Below are 18937 nucleotides of genomic sequence, written 5' to 3' on the forward strand. Positions count from 1 at the left end.
TATCGCTATTTTCAAGATGATGCCAAGATACCACTTTGTGTTGGATGATGATTATGATGAGACTATTTGTATGTATATGCTATGATTACATTTCTGGTCTCACAGACATTTGTATGTGTATCATGATGACATTTGTATGTGCTAAAGATTCTTCTATAAAGCCTGTTGAAATACAAAACAAATATGCCCAAAAAAATTACTAAAATTAGCAGTAGCGAGTGGAGAAAAGTTAGCAGTAGCGCAGTAGTAGCAGTAGCGCGTGCAGGAGAAGCACGCTATAGCTATTAGCAGCAGCGAGCTTCCACTAAGAGCGCTACTGATAGACCTAAAACCCGCGCTGCTGCTAGCCTTTTCCCTAGTAGTGTGACCTCCTCTTTGACTCCCTGGAGTAGGGTCCAAGTCTCCTGGATCACGTTCGGTGAGAAAATCACGTTCCCGAAGATTTTATTCCGTTTGGACTCGGTTTGATATTCTGTTTCTTCGAAACACTGAAATAGGAAAAAACAGCAATTCTGGGTTGGGCCTCCGGTTAATAGGTTAGTCCCAAAAATAATATAAAAGTGGAAAATAAAGCCCAATATAGTCCAAAACAGTAGATAATATAGCATGGAGCAATCAAAAATTATAGATACATTGGAGACGTATCAGGCATCCCCAAGCTTAATTCCTGCTCGTCCTCGAGTAGGTAAATGATAAAAAGAGAATTTTTGATGCGGAGTGCTACTTGGCATAATTTCAATGCAAATCTTCTTAATTGTGGTATGAATATTCAGATTAGAAAGATTCAAGACAAAAGTTTATATTGACATAAAAATAATAATACTTCAAGCATACTAACAAAGCAATTACATCTTCTCAAAATAACATGGCCAAAGAAAGTTATCCCTACAAAATCATATAGTCTGGCTATTCTCTATCTTCACCACACAAAATATTTAAATCATGCACAACCCCGATGACAAGCCAAGAAATTGTTTCATACTCTAACTTTTTCAAAACTTTTTCAATCTTCACGCAATACATGAGCGTGAGCCATGGATATAGCACTATAGGTGGAATAGAATGGTGGTTGTGGAGAAGACAAAAAGGAGAAGATAGTCTCACATCAACTAGGCGTATCAACGGGCTATGGAGATGCCCATCAATAGATATCAATTTGAGTGAGTAGGGATTGCCATGCAACGGATGCACTAGAGCTACAAATGTATGAAAGCTCAACAAAAGAAACTAGTGGGTGTGCATCCAACTTGCTTGCTCACGAAGACCTAGGGCAATTTTGAGGAAGCCCATCATTGGAATATACAAGCCAAGTTCTATAATGTAAAACTCCCACTAGTATATGAAAGTGACAACATATGAGACTCTCTATATGAAGAACATGGTGCTACTTTGAAGCACAATATATGAGACTCGCTATAACATGGTGCTACTTTGAAGCACAAGTGTGGAAAAAAGATAGTAGCATTGCCCCTTTTTATTTATTTTCTCTTTTGGGGGGGGGCTTCTTTTTTTTCTTTGGTCTTTCTCTTTTTTTGGGACAATGCTCTATTGAATGATGATCATCACACATTTATTTATTTACAACTCAATGATTACAACTCGATTCTAAAACAAAGTATGACTCTATATGGATGCCTCCGGCGGTGTACCGGGATATGCAATGAATCAAGAGTGACAAGTATGAAAAAATTATGAACGGTGGCTTTGCCACAAATATATGTCAACTACATGATCATGCTAAGAAATATGACAATGATGAATATGTCATGATTAACTAGATGGTGGAGAGTTGCATGGCAATATATCTTAGAATGGCTATGGAAATGCCATAATAGGTAGGGATGGTGGCTGTTTTGAGGAAGGTATATGGTATGTGTATGATATCGGCGAAAGGTGCGCGGTATTAGAGAGGCTAGCAAAGGTGGAAGGGTGAGAGTGCGTATAATCCATGGACTCAACATTAGTCATAAAGAACTCATATACTTATTGCAAAAATCTAGAAGTTATCAAAGCAAAGTATTACGTGCATGCTCCTAGGGGGATAGATTGGTAGGAAAAGACCAGCGCTCGTCCCCGACCGCCACTCATAAGGAAGACAATCAATAAATAAATCATGCTCCGACTTCATCAAATTACGGTTCACCATACGTGCATGCTACGGGAATCACAAACTTTAACACAAGTATTCTTTAAATTCAGAACTACTCAACTAGCATGACTTTAATATTATCACCTCCATATCTCAAAACAATTATCATGCTTCAATCTTTTCTTAGTATTCAACACACTCAAAAGAAAGTTTCACAAACCTTGAATACCAAGCATATTATTATTAAGCAAATTACCATGCTATTAAGAGACTCTCAAAATAATTTAAGAGAAGCATTAGAGATCAATAGTTTCTTTAAAACAAATCCACCACCGTGCTCTAAAAGATATAAGTGAAGCACATAGAGTATTCTATCAAATTTTAATTCATGTATGGCTATCTCAAAATGTGTGTACAGAAAGTATGATTGTGGAATATTAAGACACAAAGACACAAATAATACAAGACGCTCCAAGAAAAACACATATCATGTTGGTGAATAAAAATATAGCTCCAAGTAAATTACCGATGGAAGTGGACGAAAGAGGGGATGCCTTCTGGGGCATCCCCAAGCTTTGACTTTTTGGTGTCCTTGGATTATCTTGGGGGTGCCATGGGAATCCCCAAGCTTAGGCTCTTGCCACTCCTTGTTCCATGATCCAACAAAAGAATTCACCCAAAACTTGAAAACTTCACAACACAAAACTCAAAATAGAAAACTCGTGAGCTCCGTTAGCGAAAGAAAACAAAAGACCACTTCAAGGTACTGTAATGAACTCATTCTTTATTTATATTGGTGTTAAAGCTACTGTATTCCAACTTCTCTATGGATTATAAACTATTTTACTAGCCATAGATTCATCAAAATAAGCAAACAACACACGAAAAACAGAATCTGTCAAAAACAGAACAGTATGTAGTAATCTGTAGCTAGCGCAAGATCTGGAACCCCAAAAATTCTAAAATAAATTGCTGGACGTGAGGAATTTATCTATTAATCATCTTCAAAAAGAATTAACTGAATAGCACTCTTCAAATAAAAATGAAAGCAGTTCTCATGAGCGCTAAAGTTTCTGTTTTTTACAGCAAGTTCAACAAGACTTTCCCCAAGTCTTCCCAACGGTTCTACTTGGCACAAACACTAATTAAACACAAAAAACACAACCAAAACAGAGGCTAAATAATTTATTTATTACTAAGCAGGAGCAAAAAGCAAGGAATAAAAATAAAATTGGGTTGCCTCCCAACAAGCGCTATCGTTTAACGCCCCTAGCTAGGCATAAAAGCGAGGATAGATCTAAGTATTGCCATCTTTGGTAGGCAATTCTTCGATGAGGCATCTGTTTCCCTTAGGAATTTCTTTCTTTCTAGTGATTATTAAACTTTTATGCACAAGACCGAAAAATTCATTTGTAGCAATTGGTTCCTTAATGATATCAAAAAGATTGGGATGAATACTTATAGATTTAAGATCCGCAGTTTCCTTAGATGATTCACCCTTATTTTTAGGAACATACATAAGCTTGGCAATTTTAGTAGAAGGACTTGGAGTATTCTTTATGGAAGAAAAAGTGGTTCCCAAGTTTGTAATGATACCCTCAAGTTTATCAATTCTGGTAGAATCTAAGTTCATCTTCTCATTAACTATGGGTTCCTTTTCCTTAATATTTTTCAAAGTCATTCCTACCTTAGATCCATATTGAGTAATTTGATTGTGGATCTTTTTATATAGATTTTCAACTGATTCAATAGTAGCAACTTTATTTTCAATAATTCAAGTATTTGCATAACATGCTCCAAAGTTAACATGGTTCCATTAACCAAAAGAGGTGGTGAGCCAAATAAATTTAGCATAGCATTATAAGAATCAAAAGTATGGCTACCCAAGAAGTTCCCTCCGGTAATGGTATCGAGGATATATCTATACCAAGGATTAACACCTACATAAAAATTGCGGAGAAGAACTAAGGTAGATTGCTTCCTGGTAGATCTATTTTGAGCATTGCAAATTCTATACCAAGCATCTTTTAGATTTTCTCCCTCCCTTTGTTTAAAATTTAGAACTTCACTCTCGGGAGACAATGGAGAAGATATGAAAGTAGCCATGACGGCAAGCAAACAAACTAGCACACAAGCAAACAAAAAGGCAAATAGAGAGGGAGGATAGAGAGAGAGGGCGAATAAAACGGCAAGGGTGAAGTGGGGGAGAGGAAAACGAGAGGCAAATGGCAAATAATGTAATGCGAGAGATAGGGATTGCGATGGGTACTTGGTATGTTGACTTTTTGCGTAGACTCCTTGGCAACGGCGCCAGAAATCCTTCTTTCTATGTCTTGAGCTTGCGTTGGTTTTCCCCTAAGAGGAAGGGATGATGCAGCAGAGTAGCGTAAGTATTTCCCTCAGTTTTTGAGAACCAAGGTATCAATCCAGTAGGAGGCCACGCTCAAGTCCCTCGTACCTGCACAAAGCGATAGCTACTCGCAACCAACACGATTAGAGTTTGTCAATCCCTTCACGGTCACTAACGAGAGTGAGATCTGATAGATATAATATTTTTGGTATAAAGATGCAAAGTAAAAAAGTAAACGCAAAGTAAAAAAAGCAAAGCAAGATTAAAGTGATGGAGATTGATATGATGAGAATAGACCCGGGGGCCATAGGTTTCACTAGTGGCTTCTCTCAAGAGCATAAGTATTCTACGGTGGGTGAACAAATTACTGTTAAGCAATTGACAGAATTGAGCATAGTTATGAGAATATCCAGGCATGATCATGTATATAGGCATCACGTCCGTGACAAGTAGATCGAAACGATTCTGCATCTACTACTATTACTCCACTCATCGACCGCTATCCAGCATGCATCTAGAGTATTAAGTTAAAAACAGAGTAACGCCTTAAGCAAGATGACATGATGTCGAGAGATAAATTCATGCAATATGAAATAAACCCCATCTTGTTATCCTTGATGGCAATGATGCAATACGTGCCTTGCTGCCCCTTCTGTCACGGAAAGGACACCGCAATATCGAACCCAAAGCTAAGCACTTCTCCCATGGAAAGAACTACCAATCTAGTAGGCCAAACCAAATGGATAATTCGAAGAGACTTGCAAAGATAACCAATCATACATAAAAGAATTCAGAGAAGATTCAAATATTATTCATAGATAGACTTGATCATAAACCCACAATTCATTGGTCTCAACAAACACATCGCAAAAAGAAGACTACATCGAATAGATCTCCAGAAGAGAGGGGGAGAACTTTGAATTGAGATTCAAAGAGAGAGAAGAAGCCATCTAGCTACTAACTATGGACCCGAAGGTCTAAGGTAAACTACTCACATTTCATCAGAGAGGCTATGATGATGTAGAAGCCCTCCGTGATGACGGCCCTCTTCTGGCGGAGCTCCGGAACAGGCCCCAAGATGGGATATCGTGGATACAGAAAGTTGCGGCGGTGGAATTAGGTTTTTGGCTCCTGTTCTGATCATTTGGGGGTAAGTGTGTATATCTAGGAGGAGGAAGTACGTCGGTGGAGCACCGAGGGGCCCACGAGGCAGGGGGGCGCGCCCTAGGGGGGCGCCCCCCACCCTCGTGACCTCCTCTTTGACTCCCTGGAGTAGGGTCCAAGTCTCCTGGATCACGTTCGGTGAGAAAATCACGTTCCCGAAGATTTTATTCCGTTTGGACTCCGTTTGATATTCTGTTTCTTCGAAACGCTGAAATAGGCAAACAAACAGCAATTCTGGGTTGGGCCTATGGTTAATAGGTTAGTTCCAAAAATAATATAAAAGTGGAAAATAAAGCCCAATATAGTCCAAAACAGTAGATAATATAGCATGGAGCAATCAAAAATTATAGATAAGTTGGAGACGTATCAGGCTGTTGGATGGACATCGTATGGTCACTGGAGCTAGAATTGTTCATATTGACTAAGTTGACAAAGCCCTTCGTCCCCGTCAACTTAGTAGGCCCACAAGTCAGCCTCCCAGCAAGGTGGGTCCCAGCTAGCCGGGGGAGTATTCATTTTTTGTGTGTAATAAGGAGGCACTTCCGTTGGGTCCGAGCTAACAGCGGGGGGGGGCATTTTTTGCGAAATACGGTGGCCCGTCCAGTGGGTCCCAGCAGTCAGGGGGAAATGATTTTGTCGCAAAATACTGGTGGCCCGTCCGATGGGTCCCCGCTGTCAGGTGGAGAAATAATTATTTTGCACGTAATAAGGAGGCACTTCCTTGCTGCAGCCGTGGACCCAGCTGTCAGCCTCTCCACGTACAGTCCACGTCCGATGGAAGCCGTTCCTTGACCACGTTGACCATGCCGCGCCGAGAGCACCAGGGCGGTGGACGACGGCGAGGCCTAGGAAGGGGACGACGCGGAGCCGGGGAAGACGCGGCAGTGGATGCCCACGCGTAGAGGAGTACGAGGGTTCACTGGTTCGCTGCGGTGTGACGCTGTCGTTGCCGCAGAATAATAGGGGGTGTGGGTGAGTAGAGGGATGGCCTGGCCAGCGGTGGGAGTAGTAGGGGGCGGTGAGGCCTCCGCCGCATCGCAGCCGGCCACGGGAGGCAGGAGCATGAGGCACGACCGGCGCTGGTTTGGGCGGCTGGAGCAAGAAGACCAGAGGTTGAAGAAGCACTACGGCCGTTGGATGGACATCATACGGTCACTAGAGCTAGAATCGTGCATATTGACTAAGTTGACAAAGCCCTCCGTCCCCATCAACTTAGTAGGCCCACAAGTCAGCCTGCCACTAAGGTGGGTCCCAGCTAGTAGGGGGTATTCATTTTTTTGTGCTTAATAAAGAGGCACTTCCGGTGGGTCCGAGCTAACAGCAGGGGGAACGTTTTTTTCGTGAAATACGGTGGCCCGTCGGGTGGGTCCCAGCAGTCAGGGGCAAACGTTTTTTCGCGATATACTGGTGGCCGTCCGGTGGGTCCCTGCTGTGAGGTGGAGGAATAATTATTTTCCACGTAATAAGGAGGCACTTCCTTGCGGCTGCCATGGACCCAGCTGTCAGCCTCTCCACGTACAGTATTCTTCCGATGGAATTCGGTCTTTGACCACATTGACCACGCCGCGCGGACAGCACCACGGCGGTGGATGACGGCGAGGCCTAGGAAGGGGACGACGCAGAGCCGGGGAAGACGCGGCAGTGGATGCCCACGCGGAGAGGAGTACGAGGGTTCACTGGTTCGGCTGCGCTTCCGTGGCCGCAGAATAACAGGGGGTGTGGGTGAGTGGAGTGGAGGGATGGCCTAGCCAGCGGTGGGAGTAGTATGGGGACGGTGAGGCCTCCGCGGCAGCATAGCCGGCCACGGGAGGCAGGAGCAGGCGGCACGACCGGCGCTGCTTTGGGCGGCTGGAGCAAGAAGACCAGAGGTTTAAGAAGCACTATGGCCGTTGGATGGACATCGTACGGTCAGTCGAGCTAGAATCGTGCATATTGACTAAGTTGACAAAGCCCTTCATCCCCGTCAACTTAGTAGGCCCACTATACTAGGTCCCAGCTAGCAGGGGGAGTATTCTTTTTTTTGTGCGTAATAAGGAGGCACTTCCTTGAGTGCGAAGATATAGCTGGTGGGTCCGAGCTGTCAGCGGCGGTAACGTTTTTTTCGCGAAATACAGAGGCCGTTTCGGTGGGTCCCAGATGTCAGGTGGAGGAAATCATTATTTTCCGCGTAATAAGGAGGCATTTCCTTGCGTGCGGCCATGGACCCAGCTGTCAGCCTCTCCACGTACAGTCCACTTTAGATGCATGTCGTTCGTTGACCATGCTGACCACGCCACGCCGAGAGCACCAGGGCGGTGGACGACGGCGAGACCTAGGAAGGAATGACACGGAGGTAGGGAAGACTCGGCCGTTGTTTTTGTTTCCCACGCGGAGGGGAGTACGACTGTACAAGGGTTTACTGGTTCGTCTGCCGTCACCGGAGAATAACAGCAGGTGTGGGTGAGTAGAGGGATAGCTAGGCCAGCGATGGGAGTACGGTGGGGCGGTGAGGCCTGCGCGGCAGCACAGCCAGCCGCGGGGAGGAGGGAGCAGGCAGTCTGCAGTCTTGCCGGCGCTTCTTTGAGCGGCTGGAGCAGGAAGAGCAGAGATTGAAGAAGCACGGCGGCCGTTCGATGGACATCCAACAGTATACAGGCCATCTGTGGAAAGCCTCAAATCTGTGGAAAACAGCATACAGCCCATCTGCCATTATTTCAAATAATTTACAGCCCATTTGCTAATTCTTATGGGTTTTTTTTGAGCTCATATTCTTTATGTTAGCATTACAGTCCATATTGTGGCCACGGTTAAAAAATTATACGAAATTTTGCATATGTCGGTGCGCTCTGAACTGTTTTTAATCCCGAAATTTCGATTCTCATTCAGACTGATTTTAAAAATAAATGTATATCAATATAAAATCCAATAAATTGTCCACGCATAAAAATCAATGCAATTTAAAATCTCGAAATGAAAAAAATATATTTGAAAATAATTGCCGGATTGATGTGTTTTAAAAATGTACAACCCATTTCTGTAATATCCCAAATTTTCAATTTGGAATGTTATACACTAGATCATCATTGCATATCATATTTTATTTGCATTTTGGTTGATCATAGAAAATTCTACGCAACTCAAGGACCCTTGGAGAGAGTTGGGGATTTTGTTATTTTATCTTCAATTATTTCTATTACAAAAATATGAGAGAGGGAATAAAATGACTTTCCCAAAATAAAGAAATATTGAGGATTTAATAAAAAAATCAAATAAGATTTTATTTTGGTTTTATTTGATATTTTATTTGAATTAGGGAAAATGCGCGTTTTTCAAAATTGCAGTTAGGCCCCAAATAAATGTTCATCCTGTGCGGCTTGATTCTAGTAGTCGGGGAAAATTTATTTCTAGATTTTTGGAGTCCGTTTAGTATTCCTTTTGTTTTTTTTCTAAGCGTAATTATTTAAAAAAAAGTCCGAACCGACCTTGGGCCGTAACCGGCCAGGACTCCGCCTGGCCGGGCCTTCAAATAGCACCGCCGAGGCCCGAGGCCAGCCCAGCCGCGCCCCGCCCCCGAAACCCTAACCCTAGGCCGCCGCCGCCCCGCCGCCGCCGCCGCCGCGCCGTGCCGCCCGCGCCTCGCCGCCTCGCCGCCGCCGCCGGACCACCGCCGCGCCGCCTCGCCGGACCGCCGGATCCGCCGCCGTCGGAGGTAGTTTTTTCGCCGCCAGTATTTTTAGAAAACTGATCGGTTTTCCGTCGGTTTTGTTCGTTTTTTTAGTTTCGGTTTTTTTAAATAGATCGGTTTTTCCGGTTTATTTAATTAGCGAGCGTCCGTTCGTTCGTTTTAACGAACGTTCGTTGTCTTTTCTTTTTCTCGGATTAAATCCGCGATTTATCTGATCGCCATTCCTGATCTGATTTTCGTTTTAGTCTAACTTTTCGCTCGTTTATCGGAATCAGGCGATTCAAGCGCCTGGAGTTTCGTCTTGAAACCCTCTTTCCGTTTAACCAACTCAAACAAGTTTTTGCCACTGTAAAAATTTCCCTAGATCCATAATAGCAAATGAAGCCTGTTTCTTTTGTCGTTTGTCTTTCGTTGCTTCGTTCGATTTGATTCTTTTAGCCAACCGTAGTTCTTAAGTGGAACTTTCTGGTTAGATCTTTTATTCGAGTTGTACCTGTGCATTAGTTGAGTACTTATTGTATGCTTGTTTGTTTGCGATGGAGTACCCGGAGTACGCCGCTTGCTACTTCGAATCGCTAGGTTTTGCGGATCATCAGCAAGGCATGTAACACTTTGATCATACTTCCAATTACCCAATTTTATTGCATTAGATCAATCCTCACACATTGCATGATTAGAATCTAATTAAATTGTGGTCTTGGGAAGTAGTTGAGGTAGTACCTATTACCTGTTATTATCAAACCTTTGGGAGTTACTTCTACGTTTGCTTATTGTGCCATGCTATGCTTGTAGACGTGGATTGGGTGAGTGTATCCATGACAGATGTGAGATTGTTAAATTAATGGTTTATCTAAGGTGGCAACTTAAATACACATCTGGGTGGATTGAGGCACCTGGGTATTCCAGTGATTGCCTGTTTTTCTTTTGGACCGCCACCTAGGCTCAAAAGGGATCATGAGATTATTCATGCTAGAAACTTCTATGTGCAGCCACAAGCTACTATGGGCTCTAGCATAGTTGATTAAGTTGTGCGAACTCTTACAGTGGTAGACTAGCAAATGTAGGGGAAAGTAGGTGTAACGGTCTACCCGATCATAAGGTGCTAGCGCTTCTGAATGACTATGTCTCGGTCATCCATTTCTCAAACACCATGTAGTGCAAGAAATCAAACAGAGGCGATCGAGTCTTGTGGGGAAAAGTGTGCAAACCTTTGCAGAGTGTATAAACTAATCATGGTTAACCGTGTCCCCGGTTATGGACATCTTGAGTATCTAGTACTTGGATTATCATGTGAATCTCATCATGTTACTCTAAAATTAATTTTGTTGGGTTTTGTTTAATGATGATGCTTAATTGGGATTGAGAATGTTGTCAACCATTCTCAATGTTTAACAACTACCATGAGAGTTAAATAAAATTTATTCCTTTGCAGTAGGGAAAAATTGGCTTTACGCAAAACTGTAACCATAGAGCTTTCCACCAGCCAAATATGCATATAGAATAGCCTCTTTCATTCCATTACTCTCTATGTGTTACTTTGCCAGCATATTCCATGTGCTGACCCGTTTCGGGCTGCAATGTTAATGTTGCAGACTTTTCAGACGATGATTAAGGTGCTTTTAGGTCGTGGTTCTATACTCAGTGATGCCGTTGGAGTTGATGGACTCACTTATCTTCCAAGCCTTCCGTTGTTATCGTTATTAGATGGCCTTAAGCCATATTTATTGTAATAAGTTCTCTTTTGAGACACTCGATGTAATAAGTGTGTGATTGCTACTCTGTTATAAATCCTTCGACTACTGTGTGGTGTCAGCATTACTGATCCAGGGATGACACCTAAGCACAGAGATTGGACCGTTTGAGGTCTGGTCACTACAAGATGGTATCAGAGCACACGCTGACTGTAGGACACGGCCACTAAGCTAAAAGACCTAGATCACTACTCACTCTCTTCTCTTTCTGACTTCTCATCTTTTCTACTCTTTTAGGATGGCGGATGCAAGGAACAAGTTCACGCAACCGGATGAAGATACACCCTTTGGACGTCACTTGAAGGAAGTCACTAGATACCTGAACATAGGAGTACCAAGCTTCACCGGGACCTACAACGCCACTTTATCGGAAGAAGAGCGCTGGATGATTCAAGTTCAAGTTCCAGGAAGGATGCTCATGCCAGTCACTGAGCCCATAGAGTTTTCTTTTGATGCACCAACTTGGGATCTAGGAAAGAGCATGGCAGCCCACATCACCATGGGACGCATTGGAGAAGTCTACCGCAATGATCTCAAGGATACGATCTACCAGATTTGTGGGCGCCGAGATGAGCACTGGGAGATGATCAGCACCAGGAAGGGTAGATCAATTGTAGCTTTTATCCAGGAGTTAAACCAGCACATTCGACGTCAGGAGAACCAGATGTGCACCGACATGATAGATCTGAAGAAGGCAAAGATAAGAATCAAGGAACTGGAGGAAGAACTCAAGCCTACACGTGAAGATTATGAAGAGGAAATTGAAGTACTAGTGGAGAAAAATGACGACTTGATCAAGAAGATTGGAATATTTATGGGAGGCCCTACACCAGTAGAAGAAGACGAGGAACCCAAGGAGATTCGCCCGGAAGACTACATCATCATCGACGACACCGACTCGAATCCAGATGATAGCAATGATGACTATGTTGATGAAGCTGGAGTAGATATCATGGAGTCTGCAACCAAAGAATATTTCTAGTAGACCACCAATTCAGTAGTAGTATTCCACCATGTAAATATAGTAGTCCGAGCACTTTTGCGATAGTTAGATCGATTGTATGCCCTTGTTTGATTAATTGAATGAAGTGAATTGTTTGCTTTTATCTCATGTGCATATGGGTAGTGTTTTCTCTTTAGACCCCCTCTATTCTTAAATCTCATCTTTTCTAAACCCTCAGATGCCTCCGAGACGTGACCCCGGATTTACCTTCCCACCGGAGCTCACTCAGTTGATCTAGCAACAGAACACATTGATGCAGTTGCTAGTCCAGAACCAGAATCAAGGGAACAACAACAACAACCCACCACCACCACCTATTGATCATTTAGCCCGTTTTCCTAGGCTGAATCCGCCGGTGTTTTCCAGTAGCACCGAGCCGATAGTAGCAGATGATTGGCTCCGTAAGACAGCTAGGGAGTTGACCACAGCAGGTTGCACAGATGCAGAAAAGGTGAAGTTTGCCGCACATCAGCTTGAAGGACCCGCAGCATCATGGTGGGAGAATTTCACAGCCACTTTCCCTGTCGACACTGTCACGTGGGACCAGTTTCAGCAGGCTTTTCGTACTGCCCATGTTTCAGTAGGAGCTATGGCCATGAAGAAGCGAGAGTTTCGCAACTTGCGCCAAGGAGGACGAACAGTTGGCCAGTATGTGGAGGACTTTAGTAAGCTAGCATGTTATGCCCCAGATGACATTGCTACGGATGTAGCTAAGCATGAGAAGTTTCTGGAAGGACTGAATGATGAGTTGAGCATGCAGTTGATGGTAGCAACCTTCAACAACTACCAGGAGTTGGTAGATCGTGCTCTCATGATTGAAGGGAAGCAGCAGCAGATTGAGAATCGCAAGAGGAAGTATGGACAAGGGAAGTACAATTCAGGAGCTCAGCAGAAGCCACATTTTACCCCTAGACCGGGAGGACATTTTCAGCATACCCATGGAGGAGGTATCTCGCACAATCACAATGGCACCAAGAATGGTAATGGGAATGGAGGAAGCAATGGCCAGAACCGCACCAACCCATCAACCCCAGCCAAGAGAGACCTGAGCCAAGTCACTTGTTTTAAGTGCCAGAAGACCAGACATTATGCCAATGAATGTCCTGAATCCCAGAATGGAAATGGCAATGGAAGCTCTGGGAAGAAGCCGAACCCTTTCAATAGGGGACAGGTGAACCACGTTAACATGGAGGAGGTTGAAGAGCAGCCGGATGCAGTAATCGGTAAGTTTTTGATTGAGTCATTTACTGCACTCGTTCTTTTCGATACTGGTGCATCGCATTCATACATGTCAAGGGGATTTGTGGATAAGTATAATCTGCCCACCAAAGTTCTTAGAACACCTATGTTAGTAAGCTCACCAGGAGCGGAGTATATGGCTAGCCAGGGATGTTTTCAAGTGCCATTGAGTATAGGTAGGCATGTGTTTCCCTCGGATTTAATCATTTTGGAATCACAAGGATTGGATGTAATTCTGGGGATGGATTGGCTGTCGATGTATGGAGGAAACATCGATTGCGCCAGTAAGTCGATCTTGCTTACCACCCCAGAAGGGAGAAGGATCAAATATGTATCCTGGCATGTGCCGATGAGGACTCAAGTAAATTGTCTAACAGGAGTTGTGCAGGAGGAAGTACCAGTAGTGAAGGATTTCCCTGATGTATTTCGAGAAGAGTTGCCAGGCATGCCACCGGATAGAGATATTGAGCTTTTGATTGAGCTTTTGCCATGCACAGGGCCAATATCAAAGAGACCATATAGGATGCCCTACAAAGGATTTGGTGGAGATTAAGAAGCAGATTAAGGAGTTACTGGATAAAGGATATATTCGCCCAAGTTCTTCGCCTTGGGGATCGCCAGTACTTCTAGTGGAGAAGAAGGATGGATCGTTAAGGATGGTTGTTGATTATAGAGGATTAAATGAAGTAACCATCAAGAACAAATACCCACTACCGATGATCAATGATCTGTTTGATCGATTGCAAGGAGCTATGGTATTTTCCAAGATCGATCTGCGATCAGGATACCACCAGTTGAAGATTCGAGAACAGGATATACCTAAGACGGATTTTACCACCAGGTATGGGCTGTACGAGTATACTGTTATGTCATTTGGTCTGACTAACGCACCTGCATATTTTATGAACATGATGAACAAAGTGTTTATGGATTTTTTGGATAAGTTCGTCGTAGTGTTCATTGATGATATCCTTGTTTACTCGAAGAATGAGGAGGAGCATAGGGAGCATTTGCATTTGGTACTTGGTAAGCTCAGAGAACATCAGTTATATGCCAAGTTTAGCAAATGTGAGTTTTGGTTGAAAGAAGATGGATTTCTCGGACATGTTATATCCGGAGAAGGTATAGCAGTAGATCACTAAGGTTGATACTATGACAAATTGGGAAGCCCCAACAACGGTTGGAGAGATCCGGAGTTTTCTTGGACTCGCAGGATACTGCCAGAGATTCATTGAGAATTTCTCAAAGATTGTGAAGCCTATGACGGAGTTGTTGAAAAAGGATACCAAGTTCATATGGACTGAGGAATGTGAGGCCAGTTTCCAAGAGTTAAAGAAACGTTTGGTTAGATCACCTGTGTTGATTTTGCCAGATCAGACCAAGGATTATGAGGTGTATTGCGATGCTTCACGTCGAGGACTTGGAGCAGTGCTTATGCAGGAAGGAAGATGTCGGGTTTCGGGTTCCGGCAGACCCTTGAGGTTCGAACACTGGGGTGCGCGCGGAGATCTCTCCCCTACCGATCTACGTCTGATCCTCTCGTGCGAACTAAGACGAAAATGATGAACAACACAAGAGACATGAGGTTTATACTGGTTCGGGCCATCGTTGTGGTGTAATACCCTACTCCAGTGTGTGGTGTGGTGGATTGCCTCTGGGGCTGATGATGGACAATACAAGGGAGGAACAGCCTCGCGAGAGGTGTTCTTGAGCTGGTGCGATGAACTGCTAGGGTGAGTTCAGTCGCCTCTCTCTCTCTCTCTCTGCTATGGTTTTACCAGATTTCTCGATGTTCTTCGGGTGTCTATGTAACACCCTCGATGCGGCTATATCTCCCACGTGTCAAAGCACGACTTAGAGGCATAACCGCATTGAAAGCAATGTCGCAAGTGAGGTAATCTTCACACAACCCATGTCATACATAAAGGAAAGAGATACATAGTTGGCTTACAATCGCCACTTCACACAATTACATGTATAAAGCATTACATCAACCAGATACAATCAAGGTCCGACTACGGAACCAAAATAAAAGAAGACTACCCCAAATGCTACACAGATCCCCGATCGTCCCGACTGGGCTCCACTACTGATCAACTAGAACGAAACAACACAAATGACAAGATCTTCATCGAGCTCCTCCTTGAGCTTGGTTGCGTCATCTGCTCGGTAACATCGGCACCTGCAAACTGGTTTTGGAAGTATCCATGAGCCACAGGGACTCAGCAATCTCACATCCTCGCGATCAAGACTATTTAAGCTTATGGGTAAGGTAAAAGGTATGAGGTGGAGCTGCAGCAAGCGACTAGCGTATCTGGTGGCTAACCTGTTCGCAAAAGAGAGCGAGAAGAGGAGGCAAGGCATGATCGTGAAACTATGATCAAGAAGTGATCCTAGAACAACCTACGTCAAGCATTACTCCAACACCGTGTTCACTTCCCGGACTCCGCCGGAAAGAGACCATCACGGTTACACACGCGGTTGATTCATTTTAATTAAGTTAAGTTTCAAGTTATCTACAACCGGACATTAACAAATTCCCATCTTCCCATAACCGCGGGCACGGCTTTCGAAACTTCAAATCCCTGCAGGGGTGTCCCAACTTAACCCATGACAAGCTCTCACGGTCAACGAAGGAATAGACCTCGTCCCGAGACATTCCGATCAGACTCGGTATCCCGGTTCTACAAGACATCCTCGACAATGGTAAAACAAGTCCAGCAAGACCACCCGATGCACCGACATCCCGATAGGAGCTGCACATATCTCGTTCTCAGGGCAACACCGGATAAGCAATCCGTACAACTAAAACCAGCCCTCGAGTTTCCCCGAGGTGGCGCTGCAAGGGGCTCTAGTTTGGACCAACACTTAGACAAGCACTGGCCCGGGGGATTAAAATAAAGATGACCCTTGGCTGGAAACCCAAGGGAAAAAGGCTAGGTGGCGAATGGTAAAACCAAGTTGGGCCTTGCTGGAGGAGTTTTATTCAAGCGAACTGTCAAGGGTTCCCATTATAACCCAACCGCGTAAGGAACGCAAAATCCGGGAACATAACACCGATATGACGGAAACTAGGGCGGCAAGAGTGGAACAAAACACCAGGCATAAGGCCGAGCCTTCCACCCTTTACCAAGTATATAGATGCATTAATTAAATAAGAGATATGGTGATATCCCAACAAGTAAACATGTTCCAACAAGGAACAACATCTCCATGTTCCAACAAGGAAAAAACTTCAATCTTCACCTGCAACTAACAACGCTATAAGAGGGGCTGAGCAAAGCGGTAACATAGCCAAACAACGGTTTGCTAGGACAAGGTGGGTTAGAGGCTTGGTTCAACAATATGGGAGGCATGATAAGCAAGTGGTAGGTATCGCAGCATAGGCATAGCAAAAGAGCGAGCAACTAGCAAGCAAAGATAGAAGTGATTTCGAGGGTATGGTCATCTTGCCTGAATCCCGCAAGGAAGAAGAACGAGTCCATGAAGAAGACAAATGGAACGAAGTTGAACGGATCCTCACAAACGCGACGTTATCGGAACTAACCCGAAGAAGCAACACCGGAAAGAAAGCAAACAACATAGTAAACAACCATCCACATAATCATGGCATGATGCACAATCAAGTATGATGCATGTCCGGTTAAATGAAGCATGACATGGCAAAGTGCACAAATAATACTACAAATTAAGTGAAGCGCAATATGCAACTCCGTTGCATATTGACGAAACACCACATTCAAGTTATTTAGTTCGATCTCGTTTATGTACCCAACAATATTAAATGTTGTTAAGCATGTCAAGAGGTGAAACATAAAGGGATTATATCTAAACAATTTAAATGGGGCCGGATATAGCAAACAACAAATCCGGTAAATCCCCATATGCATTAGTAAATTAATGCAAACAACAATTTTAAACATTCAAAAGTTGTTAACATGATGCGGATGACATGTTCAAGTTTTATGCAAGTTTTATTAAAAGTTGACAGGATAAGAGATGAGGCATTTGACATCGTGGCAGAAACAAAAGGGGTGCCATGGCGACGATAATGAAAACGGTGCCACTGCAATGTTCCAGTTCCAGTAACTCGATTGAGATACCGATGCAAAGGAGAAGTGTGCGGATGCATGCAAAAGATGGTGGGGCACTCCCGGATACCGGGTGCCCCACGAGTTGGCGACAAGGAAACGAGTGACAAATTGGACACGGTGCAAACACGAGCATCTCAAACATCGCAAACATTCGTTCACGGATGGTCGTCTCGGGGTTATACCTTGAAAGTGTGCAAACGGGATGGTTCGAGTTCGTCGAGGGAAGTAGAGGAAGTAGTTGTTCCGCGACGGTAGTCGTTCACGTTCATGTTACACGGGTCTTCGGCGACGGTCGTCGTACATGGTTCGGAGTGGTACTTGCATCTTTGGACTTGACGAATCCGAGGGCTTCGGGGTTCACCGTTGAACTTGACGAAACCCACAGCGACGGAGAGGTACGTGTCGGCGGTAGTCGTTCGGGCGGAGAGCATCATCGAACTTGGCATTCTTCGGACTTGCTGGTCTCGTCGAAACGAAGGGGTACTTGGTACAATCTGCGTAGTCGTGCACTTGTCGTCGAGGGACTTGATGGTCTTGACAAAATGAAGGGGTACTCGGCAAAACCCTGTTCTTCGGAGGTCGATGGTAGTGGTTCCCGTATCAACACGGTGTGGTTGTACTTGAGCGAACGAAGGATCACTGAATCATGGGGGTGCAACTAGTGACGAGGTGGAATTTTGCAGCGATCATGAAGAGCATCGGGGCTGCATCTCGGCAGTCCAACGACAAGAAGCAGTCACGGCGAGGTACACGGGTCGTCGAAGGATCTCTGCGGCCAAAACAAGAGGCAACAGGGGTAGCGCTGGAGAGGAAACAGGATCATGGCGAGGTGGATGAGCTTCTGCGGATGCTCGCCGGAGGCGAACAGCAGCGAGGCAGGGCATCGTCCTGCTGGATCGAAGGGCACGTGACCATGGCAAGGAGCGCGAGGAAGAAGCCTAGGGCGCGGGGCTTCGAGGCGAGGAGGAGGCCATGGCAGGAGGCGCGGCGGCACTCTCCAGGAGCATGTGGCGAAGGTGAACGGCGACGAGGAGGCCATGAACACGAGGAACACCGTGGCGCTCGCTGGACGGAGCTTGCAGGCGGCGAGGATGGAGCCATGCGGGGACGGGGCGTCGAGGTGCGCTGGCGAGGACGGGGACCGAGCGCAGGGGCTCCTGCGTGCATGGGTGGGGCGAGAGACCTCTCCTCTCTGGCGGCGCGAGCAGGGGAGAAGAGAGGGTCGGGAGAGAGTGAGTCTGCGAGGGAGATGGGGGAGTCGGGCGCTGCAGGAGGGAGAGATGAGATCGAGGGAAGGGAGCGTGCGTGCGTGCGTGCAGCGCTACTGGCGGCGGTGAGGGAACGAGGAGGAGGGAGAGATCGAGAGTTCGGTCAGCGCTAGGTTAGGGAGGGAGTGGGCCTTGGGCCGGCCTGGGTGCGGGTGGTGCAGGTGGGCCGACGCGGAAAATGGCCTAGGGAGGCCCAGTTGGGCTCTCTGCTCTCTCTCTCTCTTTCCCATCTTTTCCATTTAAAACAAAACAGAAAAAGAGAAAGAAAAGAAAGAGAAGGTAGGGGAGGACTCTGGGCATGGGGATAATTTTCAC

Source organism: Triticum urartu, chromosome 5, assembly GCF_003073215.2.
Source record: "Triticum urartu cultivar G1812 chromosome 5, Tu2.1, whole genome shotgun sequence".
Classification (NCBI taxonomy): Eukaryota; Viridiplantae; Streptophyta; class Magnoliopsida; order Poales; family Poaceae; genus Triticum; species Triticum urartu.